The sequence below is a fragment of the Bombus affinis genome, chromosome 4 (genome assembly GCF_024516045.1).
Source record: "Bombus affinis isolate iyBomAffi1 chromosome 4, iyBomAffi1.2, whole genome shotgun sequence".
NCBI lineage: Eukaryota > Metazoa > Arthropoda > Insecta > Hymenoptera > Apidae > Bombus > Bombus affinis.
In genome coordinates, this window is record NC_066347.1 from 1,357,550 (window position 1) to 1,377,096 (window position 19,547).

Consider the following 19,547-nt stretch of genomic DNA (forward strand, 5'->3'; position numbering starts at 1 on the left):
GCTAATTCTTGCACAAGGTCGATTTCGTTAAGATAAAGACTTTGCATGTCGTAATCTATTGTTGCAATATTACGTAGCCACTTTTGCAAATTCATTGTTTTGAATATGGTAGAGGCGTGTTCAGGTACTTGTAAGCGGTGTATTTGCGTAAATTAATGTAATTGTAAAGTTGCGGTACTAATATTTCATACTTTTGCTCGATCTAACAACCTTGAATTCTATTTCACGAATTTACAAATATGAACGTAATATCGTCACAGCCGCACAATAATCTATCGCATTATTTGTTCCTTAATATTATCAAATTTTATCTTTTCGCTTGCGTTTTTTCGTCTATCTAGTTCTGTGGTATATGAACTCTAAGATCGTAAAACAGACAATAAATCGCTATTCTTATTGTTTCATTTGGAACCAAGCCAATAAAGTTGTTACTTATATGCACTTGTACTGTTGGCGTAATATTCGAAGCTCGCATAGGAGGAATAATAAAAAATTTAGAGAAACGTAGAGGAAAGGATATAAACGACGTAAGAACAATTAAAAATGCAGATTGTAGCTCGAAACAGCGGAATCTAAATGTTTTACATGGGACACGATCCTTGACCTATGCAAAGTATTGAAAGCACTGGCATTTCTGTAGCTTTAGAAAACGACACTGTCGTGCAATTTACTTTTCTTTGAAAGGCTGACCTTCAACCTTCTCTGTACGGGGTAACTTGCATGCTACGAGAGATTGGCTACAATGTTGTTCCACTTGAACGAATCGTCCTGTTAGGTGGTGTATAATGATGATCCTGCTGTGGCCATAAATTTCGCTACCTTAAATACTATTATGTGAATCATCACCAGATATGTATATCATTTAATATATGTAACATGTATATCATTTTTCCACATTCCTTGGATAGAAATAATTACGTGTCTCTTAACGACTTCAGAAATTGTGTAAAACCGTTCATCGATTCAGGTACTGAAACATTCATTTCTATATCGATTATTTTATCGATCCTAACCATCTCCCATTAGTTTTATATATTCGGCGCTATTTATATTACTCATCTTTTATATGAAATACATCATTTTTAATACATAGTACTTCCACATAAAATTATTGAAACACAATTTCTTCTGAACGTTCCACTTTAGCTTTTTAACGCTACAAATTCCTTCTAGTGTTTCTCTTGCTGGTCTTGAATCAACTATCGCGAAGAACACTAAAAGACAACAAAACAGCGCAACCGTCACTTTCTAAGCGAAGTGCAAGCGTGCAAATGCAAACACTTGACTCATTTTCTCATTTTCAACGTTTCTTCTGATAATAAAAATACAAATTAAGGAGCTAGTAGAAACAGCTGATTTCTCAGAACCACTTTAATATTTACAAAAGGAATGCACTCACTTTGCATGTATTATTTACACGCAATTAATTCCGCTGCGTTTTTTCTGCTATTTTCGAGCCAGCTTGTATTCCTTTAACATTGAAAAATATCTCGCAAATTTGTCAACAGAATATAGAAATCTTATTATTATAGTTATCTTAAATTATATCTAGTTTAGTTATTATTTTAAATATTTTCTTAAAATAGCGCGAATCTTTCTCGTTTACTAAAATGAAAGCAACAGTGAAATTTAAAAATTCAAGGCACGCAGCAGGATTCAAATTTAAATGACATCGAAAGTTTAAAAATGATACGAGAAATCTTAATAATTTAAATTCTTCTTTATGAAAGTAAAATAGACGAGCAATTTTTTACGTAATCCACGAATGATGATGATAAATCTCCTCGCTGGCTCGCAACAAACAGAATCAGAAGGATCACATCGACGGAACTGAATATTTCATTTCTGCGTCGGCGCAATCTTAATAATGCATCCCGTATTACGTTTCATGCGGCAATAAATACACGGCCTCTGTGCTTTATCCGACGCAGCCGCGCGTTTTTCTCTGCTTTGTCGCGTCGCTCGACTCACCGCAAAAGGTTATTGGGAACTGGTTTTAGAGTTTCCAGTTAAGTCATCAGAGTAACATTTTAGAGCCTTCAATAGCACCGATGGCGGCAGTTGCTCGGCAATCTCCAGTCGTTTTACCCGTTTTCACAGTACCACAAATGCGTGTACGTTTTTTTCTGCTCGTTGTACTCAAAATTGGTTCTCGTCAAGGGTTTTGTTTTGCTTTGATCCATTTATATCAAGACTGATTCAGAATCAATGAATTCTTTTATCAATTACATTGTCATCTAATCCGTTATATGATCACGAGATTGTGAATATTCACAAGATTACTCATATACTTGAGCATGTTTTTTATCAAAAAGATATAATGATACGATGATTTAATTAAAATACAATGCATTAATTAAGAGAATTTATGTATTAAAAAACATACCTGAGGCGCTTAATTTATGTACCTGATATGCGAGTCTCGTATATATTTCATGGTTGAAACTTTGTATCGAAATAAATATTTGCATTGCAGAAGCTAAAATAAATTTCTCTCTCGTCTAGTTCTCCGTTCCCGGAACTAAAATGATTCGTTGTTAACCTTTTGAATCCGTACGTAACACGGGCATACATCAAAAATTCAAAAGGAAATACATTCTTCCTTTCTATATTCTGCGTTCAGTGGGGAGAAATTTTACATATTTTTTATCGTTGAGTCCTACAAAAAGAAATTCATCAAGGCAATATATAACTCGTTTATTGTGCTAAATGTAGTGTCGCCATAAAACATTTAATTGCGTTACTTTGATACAAACAACTACGTATTTATTTATTTTTAAAATAAAATGAAATCTACCAGACTCAAAATTCAGTCATGATAGCGTTAATTTTCCTTCGTAACTTTTAAGGATTAAATACATTTATACTTAATTATTTAAATTCACTTCAAATCAATATGCTGTGACATTATGTACAATTAAGTATATTAGATTACATAAATTCCTCAGTCGACTTTAGTTTCGCGAGATATTCACGACGCTTCTGCGCGGATCGAACATAGGCGAGTGTGCCCAGACATAATTCAAGAAACCGACAGTCGACCGATCGCGGTGGAAATAAATCTATCCGGCGTGTATACGACGATTCGATCGTGCAAATCAGCGCCAAAGGGACGCACGATCGAGGAATAAGTTATGTCTTTAATGACTGCGTTACCTGGTAAAAGTACCCGATTTGTTTTGACACCGTGCACGATATGGTCGACACGCGGTTCGTACCGTGCTCGTACAATATTGCAACCTACATTTCACGCCATTTCCCGACATCGCTCGATAACTCATTGCGCGATTTATACCATATCGGTGTACGATAACCGGTAGCACCGCAGTCGTGCTTGAAAATTGTCGCTGCAAATGTGTTTCTTACGTTCTACATCTTTTAAGTTAACACCGTGAAATCGATATTTCGTGAAGAGGCAATTTGTGTGGAGAGATTACTTTTATTGATATGATTGCTTTTAAAAGAGCAAAGATTTTAGATAACATAGAAAATTCTCTGATATCTGTACCATACGATATTTGCGAGATTTAGATTTGCATTTAAAAAAAACACGAGATACTGAATCACAGAGTTTCATACGTAATTATCTACACTGATATAAGCCTGATGTGTATTGCAAAAAAATAATTTAGATTACTTCATATATCGAATATATTGTTACACTAGACAGAGGTTTACAGTGAATTGACTTCGGCTTCATATGGCGCTACAATATTATGGAATTGATTTAAGCGCTTGTAAAGACCATTTAGACTCAGATTTTTATCATCTCAAGGCTTCTTGACAAATTCACTTCTATCAATTTCAATATCAAAAGAGATCGCTATCTGAACAATGTTTCCAACATAGAATAGGTTATGTTTGCGCAGTTAACTGGATTTAAATCCACGTAACATGAAAATACATTTGTGTAGCACCTGCGTATAGGCAGATATAAATCCTTCGTGTCTGTCACTAAGATTTTTATCGCCTATTCGTCCCTGTGGATACAATGGGCAAGTTACGCGTCGATGGAACATGGCGCTTGTGACACAATTCCACGATCAATGCGTGCCGATGCATTGTCGGCCGATTGTCGCTATCAGCCGCCACAGAATTTATTGCAAACGCATTTTTCCTCCGTTAGTGCTATACAAGGAAATAGGAACAAATAATCGAAGCGTACGTACTGTTATCGACCAACAATTCCATATTATCGACGAGAAACGACGACGATCAACAAAGAAACGAACAAACAGACAGAGACACAGTAAATTTCGATTTTATCTACAGAATTTACGCTACTTTATTCCGTACCAAGTTTCTTTCGATAATACGTAAGACCCTCGAATTACGAGGTAATGACTCTGTTTGACTTTTACATAATGATCGTTCAACCTCACGACTGTCGTATTCTCGTTTCGCTGTTTTTCAGTTCCGATAAACCTGCCTTCGGTTTTTCCCACCCGCCAATTTCTTTCCCTTCACTATGAAATTACAGGGAACACAGATAAATGTAGTTAGAAATTGCTACTTGGATATTTACGTATGAACTGTTCATAGGCAAAAGTGCCTAACCCCACTTTTTAAAGTTTTAATGCCAAAGCAATTAATTGATGATTATCTTGTATAATTTCATCAATCTTCCTTACTATTCGTTTTTGCGTAGAAAACCAATTTGTCAAATAAGCGGCTGGTATAATCAATGGCGCGCGTTAAACTTTTACATAGGACTCTGGTAAAATGACGGTGCAGGTAGATTTACTCTGTTTTATTCGCTGGCGCAAAACCTGCAACGAGGAGGTAATGTCGCGAAATAATGAATAATCCTTGGTTCAAGTAAAAATAAGATGCGCGACGCGCGAGAAGTGTATTACGCATGCGCATATGTAAGCTCTCCAGCGACTGCGCATGCGCCAATGCCACTGCGCACAAGTTAAGTACTTTCTTGCGTCAATCGTGAAGTAAGCTTACGACGACACTAGGAAATGGGTAACGACAGAGCACACAGCTACATTCTTTTTCCCTTCTGTGTAAGTTCGCCATGCTGTAACACTGTGGAATGTGCTTATACCTGCGCCCGTTTTCAGGACACAAGTGCCGAGAACGTGCGCGACGTTAGTTACGAGTTGCATAATGTTTCGCGCTTCTGGCTTTCGCGAAACGAACGAGAGGAGTCATTGTTCGAATAAAGAATGTTTACCGGCTTCACTGATAAAATATCACGTAACTAACGTTCGCGTTAAATGCGCACGGTAGAAAGTCAATTAGAGACTGAAGAATAGGGAAAAAATGAATTAATTTTAGCTCTCATTCTAGATAAGAAATACAAAGGAAGAAAGTCCCAATTACTAAGATATAAGACGAAAATAGGTTTATAATCGATATAATCACTAACTATTAACCGACAGCGGTAAAAAAAAATTATTCTACGAAGCACATTTTCATATTGTCTCAGTATACCAATCAATTCCTTGTATAAAAACAATGCCTGCTTAATATATTTTTCTTCATTTAAAGTTATCCACATATAAAAGTCCAAAGAAATGAATTGGATTTTTATTGCAATTTTTTACGAAAGTTTTAACTGGTCTATGGTAACATTTTTTTTTTTTTTTTTTGATTATGTCCATAGAATATACAGACAAAATTTGACTCTTAAATCCTGGAATACCCTGTATAAATAGAAAGATGAACAGAACTTATGCAGTAAATCTGACACGATGTTATTTAACTAAGAAATAAACATTCGTTAAAAATTTGAAACATTCCAAATCACAAATCAGAAGCGTGTAATAGAATTCCACATTTAGTTTTGCATCGAACAAACGAGCAAGCTTGGAAACTGTTTACACGCATATTCGAAATTACAGTCGTGCCGCTCGACGTGCCTCTATTACAAAATGTAGACATCAGTCGGCTGTAAGAATGGTCACCTGGGATACGAGCCGGCGAGACGCTTTGCTGGTGAACCATAACGCCGGACAGTGCATGTTGCTGCTGAACGAAAGCATAACGGCCGCTCTATCTCGAATAGAGTCGCGCTTCTATAAAACGACCTCTATATGGGAAAGTGCAAGGACGTCGTTACGACTGAAGCCACGTAGACATCCTCGGTCGTGTTTTACTCGTTGTAGCAATTTGATGTCGTAAAGATGTTTATTCTTTCCCATCTTCTTCATGTACTTGTTATTTTTTAATGTTTTTACTTTTATATCCTTTACATTGAATGTCGTAGTTACTTGCATTAAAAGCTTGTAAAAAAGATAATGATTATTATTGAGCTTCCCGAGCGTTTCGAGAATTGAAAGAATGAAAGAACATTGAGACCCGATAGATAATGGTGCTAAGGATGCTCTTCATCGTGGTGAAAGTGAGAATGAACGTAGATTTCAACAACAACGTTATTCGTTTGAGACGGTTACGAAATGGTTCAGGTCCTGCGAGATACAACTCTCGTTTAAAGGACATAGTATTTTAAAAGAAGAAAATAGATTTGGATCTTGAATTCGATCGATATATATTTTTTTCATTTTTTTTCATTCACGTCTTCTGCTTAAAAAGTTATTCAACTAAAAGTATCCTTGTAATATTTTCGCCTTTTTCTTCCTGTAACTTCCTGATTCGATACTTCTTACTCTTTTTGTTTTTTTTTCTTACATTTGACCCTTGATGTATTCTGACCTGCGTCGCCACGCTTGCATATTGCAAGAATATCCATCGACGAAGGTTAACCGGATCAGTTTCGCGACCGTGGATAGCCTCTTTTCGCGACAGTCGTTTCGAGGATGACAACTATGTACACTACGACAATATTACCTCGGAAGTCAGATATCTTGGTGACGGAACAGCGTTCGAAAGTACGTATTGTGGATTATTTATCGAAAGCCCGCACGATTTCCGGTTGGTGAAACGACGTCGAGCCTTTTTTGGCAAAGATTGCGAGCGTACAATGTCGATCGTGATCCGAACTCTTTTTGCGCTTGTTACGAAAGACTGCGCTGCTTCGGTTGACGGCCTTCCATGTTGCCCGGAATAATTTAGTGCCGTTTTATGGCTCGAGATGAGTCAGAATCGAAGGACGTGGTCTTTTTAATTTGTCTGGGAGTATGGAGTTTTTATCGCGTGTAGGTAGAATAATATACGGGAAAATTTGTAATACGTTAATATCGAATGATACCATGTAAAATTAGAGATCATTTAAAAAGAAAGTTTTTCAATTATTTAAAAAATAGAGTAAGTATATGTAATATAAGTATGTCATTGTAGTTTGAGAATGCTGCATAATTTCTAAGTTTCTGAAGAACTTAAAATAAAAAGTGAAACAAAAAGTGTTTAAATAGTAGTAAACAGTATCAAAGCTTCAGTCTTGCTAACTAAATAAAATACTGCCGTCAGATGTACATAAAATTATCTAATTATATATCAATCCGTACTGTCACTAGGTAATTTTTACTACAATATCCAGCAGTAAACATATTCACCACAAAACAAAGCACGTCTTAATCCGAATCACCAAAAGCACCATAATCAGATCTTAAATTGATTCCATAACAGTAAACCAGTCTATAATAAATAAGATCTCCTTAACTACCATTTCCATTAAAGTCGAATATAATGTCGCATTAACAAACCGTGATTTAAGAAGTTAATAAAGTATACTTATCAGAAATGGCAAAGAAACGCATAAAGACTGGGTAAACAATCGCCACGCGAGCATCATCTAAACGCAACTGGTCGTCTCGGTGAAGGGTTAGCCAGGCTCGACGCCGGGTATCAAGGACGTAAGAGAGCTCAGCATGAATGACCCTGCTGAATGAAGGCAGCGACGGTGAAGAGGACGATTCCGGGGACGCGTGGAACGAAGATGAATGCCGCGCCTCTCAAGATTGATTCCCCTCATTAGAGCGGGTTCGCGCGGATAATTAAGCTCGCATTACGATCTTGTAATAAACCGCGGCGGCGAGTGGCGGCAGTATATAAGTAATCCGGACACGCGTCTAACAGGAACACCCGTAAAATATGTCGGAAGGAAGGTGTAGGGGAGAGAGAGGGCATGGATTTTATCGTTGAGGAGCGGGCTACGCGCATTAAAAGCACGTTATCTCCTTTTTTAGAACATGCGCGAGTAGGGTGCGAGCATCACTATGGAAAATCCGCGCCGACACACGATCGGATCGGATCGTTTCAAGGTCGAATCGCTGGCATTTGCGGCCATCGACGATTATAAATCGAACAGAAATCCGTATTTACTGCGTGCACGGTGTCACGATGATCGTCGTCGGGACCAGAGGCGACTGCGGCCTATCTCTATCCTTCTTAAGTACGAAGCTTTATGGCATCGATACCACAGCCCCGGTCTTATACCTACGTAACATTCCCTTTCCGGTAATTTTACAAATCACCGATGCTATTTCAGGAACGGTTTTTCCGCCCGAGAACGTTAATAGCGCATTATTTATAAAGCAATCGGCCAATTAATATCTCTCCACCCCTTGGTTGGCTCGATCCCTCCCTCCGTTAGCTATTCCTTATCCCTTCTCTCGATTCTGCCCTTCCTCTTCGACTCTCCCGAGGCATCGGGCGTCATCGTTATAACGTTCGGTTTTAATATCGAAGCCAGAGGAAAGGTCGTGAATGCTCGTAGTGCTGGGTGGTCCCATTGTGAGACGGCGGAGAAGCTAAAGTGGATTTTAAACGTCCGCCGGGCATAAAGAAGTACAGAAATTTACGTTCGTCGGCGTCCTCCTCCTCCTCCTCCTCTTCCTCCTCCTTCTCCTCTTTCTCGTCTTCCTTCTGCTCCTTTTCCTTTTCCTCGTCGTCGTCATCGTCCTCGTCCACGTCGTCGTCGCCTCCTCTGCTCTCATCGTCGCTCTGGCTACGGAAAGAATGCCGTGATGATATACCAGTTTCGTAACCGTCTCCGGTGCGTAGCCGGCTCCCCCGGCAAGAAGCGAACCCTCCTTCAGGAATCCGCCGGCATTAGCGCTTTTTTCGAGGCCGTTTTTACGGGGCGTCATTGCCGATCCGCGCAGCCGGCGTACACCCGATGACACTCGTTTCCAGCGTGCCGATACACGCCGCCAGCCAGAGGACAGAGGACTACTAGCTTCGGGGGAAGAGAGCAGCGAAGAACGACGAAGCAGCAGACGCGACAGCAGAAGAAGGAAGAGGAAAGAAAAGGAGGGGAGTAGGGACCGGTGTGTACTCGTTGCGCCGGCATGCTTCCTCGATACCGGGAAACCTAACTAATAATTCCGACCGGCTTCGTTGTTCTCCTTCTCCTCGTGATCATCCGCGGCATGGTTCTCTTCCTCCTCGTAATCATTACGGTTATCATTATTTCAGGTGCAACGACGAAGGACGAGGTTGAGAAGCGAGCACCGAGTGTGGCAGAGGATAAAGGAGATGGTAGGAGGAAGAGAGACCTCCCAGCTACCTCAGGGCTCTCGAACGTTCAACGACGAGGGGAGAACTCGCTTCTCACTCCAGGCGATTCTTTCCATTTGCCCCGGTGTTTAGCGGCCACGGTGCGAGAGAGCGAGCTTTTTGTCCACGTACAACTTTGTTTCTTCGCTTCCTTAGACTTCTTCGACGAGGCATCCTCCTGCTCCTTCTCCTTCACCTTCTCTTTCACCTCCTCCATCTTTTGCTCTTCTTCGCACGCAGCATGGAGAATCGGCACGGACTCTTAAGATCGATGCGTTTGCAGCCACGGCTAAACGCATGTCGCCTCGAGAGGCTAGCTGTGTTATTAAGCGGCGGGAAAAATTCATAATGCCGGCAGAAACGGAAGCAGAATCACGGCTCCTTTCGTTTCCAGATCGGCCGGATCAATGGTCGTCTGGAATGTCATGTATTACAATAATTACCTATCGCTAATCACTTAGACCATGGCCTGTTCGTCGCGCCGATGAACATTTTCGCGGGGGACAGCAATTTCCGCTTTCTAATTTTTGCTTCTTTTGATGGCATATCGCGTGTCCGCTCCGCGAAACGACTCCTAAATGGCGTGTACACGCTTTATAAACGCCTACCGGGAAACGAACTGTGTGTTTTGCCGCACGATTGCTGTAGAAATGGGATGGGGTTAAGGGTGTTTGAAAAGAAGATTTGTGTTGAGTTATGAGCTATAGATCGGAGTTATACTCTCTCCGTCTCTCTGTTGAATACAGTTATTATATATAATTATTTAATTTCCTAAGCCGATAGGCGTGGGCTAAGTATGATAAATAAATAATAACGATAAGTATGATATTTAATTACATAGTAATTAGAATTCAATATCACAATTTAATGGTGTATAAACTTTTTTGCGAAGATGTTATTTTAAGTTTCGTATTTTAAGCAACTGTCTAACGTTCTCTGTTTTATTTTATTTTCTTATCGTGTAATGTGTATTGTATTTGAAATATGATGGAATTCCAGACTTCGTGATCATGAATTCCGTCTGTATACAAAATAAAAAAGAAATAGCACGCTACTTAAATTATATCATTATACGTTAAATCATAACTATTAACGTTCACATAGTATCAAATATCATATTTTAAGTCATATTTGTCTAGGTAATAATTTCAATTTCTATATGAAAGTAACGAGCTGTAACGAAGACAACAGGGAGAAACCTCAATAACTAATTAACTTTTTTATCAAAATTCGCTCACGATTCTCTGTCTTCTCTCAGAAAAGTGGAAAATATCGAGTGTTCTTAACCGAGTGATGTTAATTCGATGTCAGGGATTGTAGAAAGACGCTTTACCGGTAAAATCGGTGTGTGGTTGAATAGGTTCACGCGATGTGTCGTGTCGGCCATTAAAACCCTTTTCTCTGTGAGACTCGTCGCAAAAGGACTATCGAAAGGGAAAGTATGGAGCAATAAGTTTTAAACTAGAAAATATAGAGCTGCAGAACGTTTTGCTGGTGTGGAGTCAGAGAGGAACGGTTCATTAAAGAGTTTTGTCGGAAAAACGACCCGCATCGACGCCTGACGTTGAAAAACAGCACAGGAAATTGTAATGATTTGTACTGGAGGCGCTCCGTTAGCGGTAATAGTGCCAATAAGTGCTTCTGGGAATAAAGCAATTTATCCTATATCGACGTAATATGTTTGTATAAAGGTACGTCGAACGCTGCTCACCGTGGATAAATCGCAGTTGCCTCCGAAACGAAATTTCCTCCGCCGACCTGTTTCATATCACGCACTTAAGAATTTATTTCCTCGTCTTTTTTCGGTTATTATACGTGACTTGTTACGTGGTTCTTTTTATAGGAAAATAAAATCTCTCGTTCTAAGCATTATGAAGACATTAGGCGTTAATGTAGTGTTTAATGCAAGATGAGACATTGATTGATAATGCTTAAATCGTAAATCAGTGTCCTTGAAGGAGATGAATGGTTTTTATAAAATTTTATTGGACCTTTTAATAGGAAGCTTTCTTCCTTTTAATGAGAAGCGCTTGTTGCTTCTACCTACCTTATACGTTCGATGTTCAATACGGCATTTATCTATGAAGAAAAAAAATTTGAAGAACATTTTTTCTTTTTTACGTATGTAAATTTAACGCTGCAACAACTGCGAGATTATTAGCGACGAAGGTGGATGTGCTTAAAATATTATGTCAATTATTTTTGTTTCTTTGCTTGAACTTAAGCAAATCGTGGATTCTGTGCTTGTTAACATCGTCTTATGACGATATGCGGTTTCAGTTTGTGCTCGATGCCACGTGTGCAATACTTCGAGCAAGATAAAATAAAGTAGCCCGTTGCGAAAATTTTGTTCGACAAGCTTCCTTGTCTCTAACCATTAAAATGGTGGCTACTAAAAATTATTATTGTTTCCAATAGTTACAAACAACGTCACGATGGTATTATTACGGTAAAACGATACTATAATAAAACGAAACTGACATGCGTTGGAGTTTCACTCGCGATAACCCTCAAGTGTAAAATTCTACGCACGACCACAATTTATCAATTTCCTCCCGAGGAACGTCGCGCGATCATTTGCACACACAATGTCCCAAACATAGATTCATCAAAATGAATCATCACACACGCGTGACCTTTCAACGATTACCATAACGAGCCCTCGTGGAAATGGTGCGCACTTGCACGCCAGTTTGGTTTTCTCCGACCAATTTATGCTTCGACACGTAATTGGGGCCGAGGTGCACGCGGAATTCCGACCTTGAACGATCTCACCGACCGAACCAGAACAAGGGGGATACGGAATAAGGTGTGGAGAAGGGGAGGAGAATACAGGGACGAAGGGAGTCCCGACGAAATCGAGCGTGACCACGAGGGATGCACTACCGATCGATGAATCGACCTGGTAAAAAATTCGAGCGCGATGTAAAGTTGAACGGACGTCTGGTTTTTGCCCGGAGAACCGCTGGCCGCACGAAAATCGTCGGAAGCTGTCTGCCAACAGCCACCATCTCTCTCCGTCTTTCCCACGATCCATTACGCGGGTCGTGACGATCCTCGACCACGCTCCAACGATTGATCAGCCTTGACATTGAACGTTGCAAAAAGGTTCTGCTTGCAGACTTTCTGCTTTTCTAGAATCCCATCGAACGATTTATGGAAATATCGAATAGCCGTGATTAGTCGTCGTTCTGCTTTCTCGAATTGATTAATTTTAATTCACGTTTGCCGGAACTTTTTTTAGTGTTTTGTATAGTAGAATTAATATGAAAAGAATGTTGTTGACTAGTTTCCAAAAAATGACTATTCATGTATGTAGTATCTAAATGGGTCTTAGAGGAAAGGACAAGTAATGATGTTTTGATTTAATAAATGATATTCGAAGCAACGAAATGATTACAATGCTGTCGTACGTCTTATTCTCATAGGCGGCTTTCGACTTCCCGATTCATACTCTCCGGCTTCTACACTTGCTCGCTCTCGCATCTCAACTCACACTCTGCACACCTTTTGCATCCGTCCTCTCCGGCTTCTCAACTAACTCTCTCTTTAGCGTCTCTTTGCCTTTTCTCGTCCTTCGGAACATGTGTCCCGAAACGCCCGTGGCCAGGGTCACACAAGCCCTTTCCTCGAAACTACCCACTTAAAAAGACCCAACGACACATTGCTGTACCCGACGATGTCGCGGCTCTCGCCACTTTGTTTACGGTTCGGCCGATACCTTAGGCCTTTTGCCCACGATACTACATGTATATCCTGCTAATATTGGACTGAATAATACAAGTATAGAAATAAAGTTACGATGGTTGAACAACTTCAAGATAGTTCAGACCTACTTGCGAGCTAATAACAAAGAGTATCTCTGACAAGTTTCTTACAAATAGTTCAAACGATTTGAATAAGAAATGCAATATGTTCCAGGGATGAATTAACTAATAAATTAATTAATTTGACGCGAGTTTCCTTTTCGGTTCGCTAAGTAACCTAATTGAATAATTTAATTAATTCCATCAATGTGCTGTACATTGGCAACTTGCCAATAGTTATTCTAGTACCAGTCATCAATGATTCTCGTAGCAATGATTCTATGAATTGCAAAATCCATATATAAATAAATTATTAAGCCCAAAATATTGATTACAGGTAATACCAACAGGTTAACTCGTTGTTTAACAACTTAGACGTAGCTATAGTCAATGAACACCGCTGAATGCTTTTTACGTTCTAAGGCTCGACCAAATCGAACGATTTCTCAAATCTCAATGAATCTACCCGATCAACGATTGGGCGAAGAGAAAGGCCAGCGAAAATATCGAACGTTCATCAGGTTTCGCATTTTCTTCGGCGGCCACGGCAGGCTTCCTCCTTCCCAGAAGGCTCGGAACTGCCTGTTCACGATGTTCGTTGCGGTCACACCTACATCGGGTAAGCAACGGGGACCACACAAATTGGCAATAGTGACCGGTACTGGGCCGATCTTCGTTCCCGAGCACGGTCCCGCTTCTTTTTCACCATCCCCGACTAATTCGCCGCCGTAGAACGACCTTTACATAGCCTACACCTTTATGCAACAAAAACTCACTGCGAGATGACTTTCGAAACATCAGAGGCCTGGCGCCCGCTCGACCTCGATCGACCGGTCGACCACTGCATCCTCTTCGTCCCGACCTCTTTTTAGAAATTAGACGCTCTTTATCAAATACGGTCGTATCTCTGTAATTCGAAAATTTCTGGAAATCAAATCATTTTATTTCGAATCGTTTCTCAGGTATTTCGATGTGTTAATTTGCTTGTACAACTTGAATTCAAAGCCTAACTTCTATGAGTCGAAATTTGTTTCTAGGTTTTTTTCTTTTATTACTATTTGATTTGTACTTTACAATTTTTCTAGCTGGACATTCGGTAAATTTGTTTCTATGTATACGCCAGAGTTTCATCGCTGCATCCTCTGCAGCCAACTTGAAATAATAGAAAATAAATCTTCGCTATTCGTAAGAACAAACTATAAATAGGTACTTTTAGAAGTTGTTAGTTAGACTATCTTGCTTGTTTTCTTGGAACTTCATCAAACTCAATTGGCTGTTGGGACGACTATCATCTACGTCGTATTTTCAAAGCATCACACAATTACAAAATAATTTAGGAGTTTAATACACTGTAGTTTTACATGTTAAAGTTGAGATCAAACACTAAACGACCCACTTATCTTGTGCTTCGATGTAAATATATACTTCTGAAGGGAAACGAAGAATTTCAAGTTCACACGATCTTTCGATACAGTTTGCAAAGGAATATTCCACATGGCACGACGCAATTTTGTTACTTCTTAATTGACCATAAAATAAAACAAAATTCTCTGTAAGAACACCTTTAAACAATTCAAACAGTACAACATTTTTGTACATAATCTAAATATGTTTTAAAATATCCGAAATCGAGGCAATCTCCAGTAATATTTCTACATGTACTTCGAAAACAAAACTTGGATCATTCGCGTGCGAAGACATCGACCGTCGCCAAAACGAACCGAAAAGGCGACTCAAGTCGATTCGCAATCAATCGACACCTCGATAAAAGAATGTAACCATTGACGAAAAACACGTGCTCCGAATAAACTTTGATGGTTGCTCGAGCGGCATACGAAATTTCAGTATTGTCATCGGCCATTCCCATCTCTTATAAATAGCGTTCCTTGTGGCGCCGCGAATCCCCGACTTCCAAAGCTGTCCGCTTAAATCACGATCTGGCGACAACATGTGCGTATTATGCGTCCAGCGAAATCTTCGCCAATGAGAATTAAGAATATTCGCGGCGCGGCGCGGCGGCGTAACACGTCATACACGTTGCACGTGCCGCTCCCATAAGAATTCCGATTAAGATGCGAATGGAAACGAATTTACAAGACGATTCCTGCGAAAGGTTCACAGCCCTCTTCGTTGGAATGGAACAAGGGGAATGGTAGGTGTTACGTTGGGCGACACTCTACCTAGACCAGGCCACATACCGCGGGTAAGATGGTAACCAGATGCCCGCACATCCTCACTGCGTATCCTCAATAGTCTTAAGAACCTATCATAAATCTCAGGAATTTTCTAGCTGAAGTCCTTCAGACCGAACAAACATCTCTTTACTGACTCGTTTCTACAGCTTATTGTTTACCACGCGCAGACACGGGAAAGTTAGTTTTTCTCACGTATGATACTTCCCACTAGCAACTTTCTGTCGAGGGCGGCTAAGACCCTTCCTAGTCCACCAACCTTCTTTTATCCAATCAGAAGCAATGTCTATTGCCCTCACTTCCTTAATCAAAATTAGCATCAACAAATCCGATGGTCTCTTGCGTTAGACACACCCATCGCTAGCTTTCCTCCGACACAGCATCGTCACTTTTACGGCACTTATTCTTCATCGTTAGAATAGTCAACATGTCATTACCGGGTTTCTACTCTTAAATCAATCACTTACTTAACTTATACATACGCACTAGTGTAATTATCTTCTTTACAAAATTGTTGGAATAAACATTAATTTATACCTGTTAATTCAGTGGTTACAATTGATATGTATACATACATAGTATAGTAGACATGATTAAGAAATCAATTATATAATGTGACGAACTTTGGTGGACTCTGTTGAAGTAATTTTCACTTCTAGGAAAACTCTACGTTTTCTCTAGTGTTTAGTTTTCTTAGTTCTCGAAGCCATTGAGTATTGTTTATTGCCTCTCAGTCTCATATCCCTTTCTAGGAATATGCGATACATAGATGGGGTAGAGATAGGCCAGTTTTTGTAATTTTATAAATACCCATAGGCCCATAGCTTCGAAGCTCTGTTGTAATGTAACGCTGCCAGAGTGCGGATCTGGATTAACACACACTGTACTTATACTTACTTAAATATGTTTCTATTAAACATTCATCTACACGTTCCCCTCTATTCTATCGAGATAAACCTCAACACTAAGGGGGCCGTTTAAGTATATTTTATTAAATACTTGAAATTATTTTTTCTACTATGTCGTTAAATAATCAATTAATAAATTATATTGGAGAACAATATGGTATAATAAGATGTAAGTTTCCAATCAATGCTCAAACCGCGTTGGAACCACTCGTTCTCGTCCGATCACGAAAGTTAAGCAACGCCGGGCACGGATAGTACTTAGATGGGTGACCGCTTGGGAACTCCGTGTGGCATTGGTTTTTTTTTTTAGTTTTCTTTCAATTCTTTTTTTCTCCTTCATAACTTCTGGCCATATACATCGCATTAAAAATTAGAAATATATTTTTAATATGAGAACTGTTATGTCCGTACTTGCTGTTATGTATATAATCAGAGTTTATAGAGAAGAATAAAAAGAATTGAAACAAAATTTAAAAAAAAGCTAACACCACACGGAGTTCCCAAGCGGTCACCCATCTAAGTACTACCCGTGCCCAGCGTTGCTTAACTTTCGTGATCGGACGAGAACGAGTGGTTTCAACGCGGTTTGAGCGTTAGCTGAAAACTAAGTTTTTATTATGTCATGTTATAGTTCAATACAATCTATTAATTGGTAATTATTTATGTATTGAAAAAGATTAGTTCAAATTTTAATATAAAAATATATATTCATTTTTTTTATATATTTGATTTTTATTTTGCACTTTTATATTATGTCTTAAATTGTAGATAGTTGTTAACACTCTATAATAATATTATACTATGTATACAAATTTCAAAACCTGATATTAATATTCTCACGATTTTGGTTTCCCAGGATGATGTAGCTGTTGCACTTGCACTTTGCGTCAACATTTTGTCGATATTGCAGCTTACCTCTTTTACGGAAGAGGCAGTGAAAAACGCAAATACAGCAGCTGCACGATTGTTGCTGAAAAACTAATATCATGACATCTCACCACTGCGGCAACTTGAAATCTAAAATTAGATATTAACATTGTTTCATCAAAAATGATTAATTTAAACGTAATATGTATACAAGTCCAAGTATTATTTCATTAATTATAATATACTATTACAGTGAATTTATTTATTTGATGTATTTATTTGCAGTAATTGAAAAGAATTTAATGTAGTAATGTACATACAACTAAAGCAACTAAATTTGTACAACTACTCAACTTCTGAGTGACAACTCACCACTCACAACGCATGACCAACTTCAACTTACTCCAAGTAATGATTAACAACTAACGAGTAACTTCTCACTGCAACTAATTCACTTTCTATACCAAAGCTTTCTTTTATCCCATAGTTTTCGGTACTCCTACTACGCACATGAGTTTTGTAGCTGTTGCTGACCTACGATAGTGTAACGTAAAATTGACACTTGGATTGTAAGAGAAAAGAAGGCTGAGTCGTAACCAAACTATTAATTTTCTTTTATCGAACTTTATGGTAAATTTAGCACATACAAGAATAGAATGACACTGAACCGGACAAAGGGGCTGCGCAAAAACAGAAACTAGAACAAGAACTACCCGAGCTGGCTGAAGTCTCGGTTTATATGCGTTTTGGTTTGAGGATGTTGAGGGGCTCGGTGTAAGTTATGATGTAGAAAAGTGTCCGAAGGTCGGGGGTCGATGTCTTATCTATGATGTAGACTAAGGTGTGTCATAGTTTCTGTATAGCCTATGATGATAAGGTGGTGATGTGTCCAAAGGAGTCCGAAGCTCGGCGATCGATGTCTTATCTCTGATGTAGGTTGAGGTGTGATTGATGTCACAATGGTCACGTACACCTTTTCCATCAGTTATTGTCCTAAAGGGCCAAGGGTACATTGCTGGACCACATGGCCCATTGGGATTTCCTATCCTTCCCGGCCCGTTAGCACTTTCACTTTTTTATCTGAACTGTAGTTCATCGGAATTTCCCCAAATGGTTTTCCCACGATACTATACACTATTAATATTTATTTCTAGTATTAATTAAAACTTCAATCAATTTCGCCGGAAATAAATACTGTACTTATTTTTTTATAAAATATAACATTGCATATATATAGTATTGAGCGTAAAAAGCTTCTTTTAATTATTTTGGAAAAAGCTATTTGTTTCTAAAAATAGAAGAGATATCCTACTCCTATGCTTATTGTACATACGTGAATAAAATCCACTGCCAACCAGCAACGGTCTATCTTTATAAAAGAAATGCACCGATCATATTCGTTTTCTATACGAGAAAAGTGTGAAAACGAAATGGAAAGGAGCATTCCATACCAGTGGTGTGTGTAGCTGTTAAAAATCGAAAGTGGATTTCCACGCGTAACCGGTCACCGTCCGAAGAGAAAGAACGTGGCGTTCGATACGGAAGGAGCACGTGCAGCTTGCATGTGCACGCGACCGATAGAATATCCACATATATCGTTACCTTTGATCATCCACGATTAGAAACCACCGATTCGTATACGGAAGTTGCTATCACTGTATCTTAGTTCGTTTTCCTCGCAAAGGAATGGTGTTTGACCCTTCACTTTGTTATGCTTGATAGTCTCCACAGCTTTAACTACTGTTTGTGAAACAGTATTAAATTATCATGTTAATGGTCAGAAGCTCCTCCACCTTCTTATTCCTGAATTTAATTTCTGCTATTTATATTGCAAACACGCGGCAAAGTAGTAAAGATGATCTCTTCCCCAAACAATTTACAAATCCAAACGACCTATGAAGTTTAATAAATTTTTATCGTGGTCCGCTCTACCATAAAGTAGAGATCAGGGTTAGATTGATTTTGTGTATGGATAATTTTCTGTCGCGGTTTTATTAGAGTATATCGCGTAGAAGCACATAAATTCAAAGGCAAAAAAATTTCAAAGGAATCTTAATTGCTTCGATAGAGCTACTTACCGTTGTGTAAAAATAAAACAAGCAAGGTAACGTACATTTCAGATGAATACATTTCCTTCGTTATCTTAAATAACGCAATCCTTGCCTTTCTATTTATATCCCTTTTCAGTAAACGCGAAACGGAACCAACACAACATTGAGCCATTAATAATCCTTGGCTAAATAAAAATTATTCAACAGCGTACAAACATTCGATACTAAATAAATCGAACAACGAAACAAAGTTAAATTCCTGTAAACCAACATAGAGCTACATATAATGAACGTCTCAACGACTTCAGTGACCCA

The 19,547-nt window shown here is 39.0% G+C and overlaps 2 non-coding genes across 2 annotated transcripts; one reads left to right on the top strand and one right to left on the bottom strand.

Moving 5' to 3' along the window:
- The first annotated feature begins 16,494 nt into the window (after positions 1-16,494).
- LOC126915925 (5S ribosomal RNA) lies at positions 16,495-16,613 on the top strand. The gene has a single exon (XR_007710382.1). It is a non-coding gene; the product is annotated as a 5S ribosomal RNA (ribosomal RNA).
- A 180-nt stretch (positions 16,614-16,793) lies between these two features.
- Positions 16,794-16,912, bottom strand: LOC126915924 (5S ribosomal RNA). The gene has a single exon (XR_007710381.1). It is a non-coding gene; the product is annotated as a 5S ribosomal RNA (ribosomal RNA).
- Between the last annotated feature and the right edge of the window lie 2,635 nt (positions 16,913-19,547).